Source organism: Oryx dammah, unplaced genomic scaffold (genome assembly GCF_014754425.2).
Source record: "Oryx dammah isolate SB20612 unplaced genomic scaffold, SCBI_Odam_1.1 HiC_scaffold_3, whole genome shotgun sequence".
NCBI lineage: Eukaryota > Metazoa > Chordata > Mammalia > Artiodactyla > Bovidae > Oryx > Oryx dammah.
Genome location: NW_024070187.1, coordinates 73,081,815 through 73,084,438, shown reverse-complemented (window position 1 = coordinate 73,084,438; position 2,624 = coordinate 73,081,815). Strand labels below are relative to the sequence as shown.

The following is a 2,624-nucleotide window of genomic DNA, read 5'->3' as shown; positions in this document are numbered from 1 at the left end:
ATTTGCTTTCTGTTTATCCCCTCTGATTTGTGTTGCTCTGTTTTACCTTTAGTCCCTTCTTTTGGATTATTTGATCAATCTATTTTAATGTATCTATTAGATTTTGGACTATATCTCTTTGTATAATTGTGTTACTCTAGGAACTTAAATACACGTATTCAAATGTTCACAGCCATTTCAAAATAAAGTTGCATTACTTCAAGAAAATACATAATGTTTGCTGCCAGTTAGGTCTCTTTATACCCCCATAAGGTTTATCTTACATTATCTTAGATTAATAGTTGTTAAATCTATTATATCTACATATGTTGAAAATCCCACTGGACATTGTTATACATTTTATTGTCAACATGTGTACTAACACCACCTGGGAAGCACCATAATATGATTATACTAGTTTACATTTATCATATACAATTGTCAGATAGGGGAAGCTGTCTCTGGTGAGGCTCAGGTGATCTGCAGCAGGATCTCCATTTTCATGAGGAAAGTATCACTGGGCATGTTCCCTGTGATCTTGAAGAGATGCCTAGGCATTTCAAGCTGATAAAGTGCAGGGCTGGGAGCACCACAGCAGTTTTTCAAAGATACCCAGTTGTTCCACATACTTCTGCTTGGTGTTGGTCTCAAGAATAACATAATCTTTCACAGAACCTCTTGGAAATTGGGCAGACCCTTGATAGCTGGGTTAAATGCACTGTGGCTTGCAGGCTTCCCAGCTTTGACTTACTCATTTACTTCATTTTGAGCACCAGCTCAGCCAGAATTCTGTCAAAGATGGAGTCAACCCCAGTGCTATGGACCTTTCTCAGATGGTTGTATAAACCTGTGGCCAGAAGGATGCCAACTTGCACAGAAACCAAACAGTTGGAGAAGGAGTCAATCACCAATCCACGGCACCCAGCCCAGAACAGAATAAACTGTCCTCCAAGGTGAAGTCAGAGAAGTGGGAAAAGTACTTGGCCCATTCAAAGAGAGTGCAAAGCTGCTTACTGGCTTTTTTCCCCCCCAACACAGGACATTTATGTTGTCTTTAAAACATCACAAATATGAATCATCCAGCAGCTTGCCATTTTTGTAGCTTGCTTTAATCATCAGTCTGCTGAACTTCCTTTTTTAGAAACATAAAAAACATCCAAAAATTCTCTGATAACTTTGTCTTCAACTGCTAGGGCTTGCTGAATCAAAGCATCTAGATTTGATACAAGTTCAGTGTTGTTACCTTCAGGAATTAACTTTTTTTCCTGATGCTTGAGATACTGAACAAGAAACACCTGGCCTCTTCTGAACCCTGTGGATGTATTTTTCGCCCAAGAAATTTCAAATTTCAACAAGAGACCTATTCTTTTGAATAATGATGCCAATGGGAAAGTGAGTTATGCACAGATCTCATCTTGAAACAGAAACCCAACATAACACCTTTAATCATGTTCTGTGCATGACTTCAGATAGTGCCAAAGGTAGCCAGTTTCTTCCTATTTCTCCACGGTTTGTCAGCTCAGAGTCCCTTCTTTTTCTTTTGAAGGAGATTTTTGTATTTTATCCAAAGATTTTGTTGTAAGAAGAAGGGGCTGCAGTGACTTTATGCAGCCATAGCATATCTGTAACTCTATATAAGCAAAGTAAGAGTGATGTGGAAATGCAGTGATGAAAGTGTGGGATTCAGATACGGAAAAAAGCGGGGGCTATTCAACATGAAAATCCTTATTGAAAACAATGAAACTTGTGACCCTAACTCACAACATACACAGAAAATATTTCCACATTGTGTGTGTGCTTAGTCACTTAGTCGGGTTTGACTCTTTGCGACCCCATGGACTGAAGCCCACCAGGTTTCTCTGTCCATGGGATCTTTCTAGGCAAGAATACTGGAGTGGGTTGCCATTTCCTCCTCCAGCAGATCTTCCTGATTCAGGGACTGAATCCTCATCTCCTGTGTCTCCTGCATTGCAAGTGGATTCTTTATCCACTGAGCCATTGGGGAAGCCAATAATACTGTAAGCAATAAAAAATGTTTAAATATATACAGTCTTTATAATCATACAGTATAAAATATTTTAAAGACAAGATGCAAAAGTACAAATTGTAAATGAGAAAAAAACAATAAATTAACACATGATAAAAAAAGGTATCTAACTTGAATTTATGAGCCATTGCCTCACTGAACAGCATAGATGGACTTTACAACAAAATACTGAACAAAAGAAACAAAACACTATATATGAAATAATTCTATTTATACAAAATTCAAAAACAGACAAAGTGATACAGTTTGTAAGAAGACAGGGAAGTGGTTATTTTTCAAAAAACATATTGACTTAATGGGGAAATGAAAAGCTTCTTGGGTGCTAGTAAAGTTCTGTTTCTCTGCCTGGGAATTGTTATATTTTCATTTTTGTTTTTGTTTTGTTTTATTGTGCATGTATGAAAATTCATCAAACTGGTCACTTATTTGTTGTTTCCTATCTGAACTTACACTTTGATAAATATTAAAATGAAAAGTAAGGAAATAATATGTGCAAGTTTGGGGATAATTAAAATAAAAAGAGGCATTGGATGGTAATTATAAGCACAAAAGATGATGCATTGCATTGAGAAAGTTCCAGTTAAGGTGGATTGAGGAT

General features: G+C 36.9%; 1 pseudogene; it reads right to left on the bottom strand.

The window, feature by feature from the left end:
• Positions 1-450: 450 nt before the first annotated feature.
• LOC120861592 lies at positions 451-2,154 on the bottom strand (annotated as a pseudogene).
• Between the last annotated feature and the right edge of the window lie 470 nt (positions 2,155-2,624).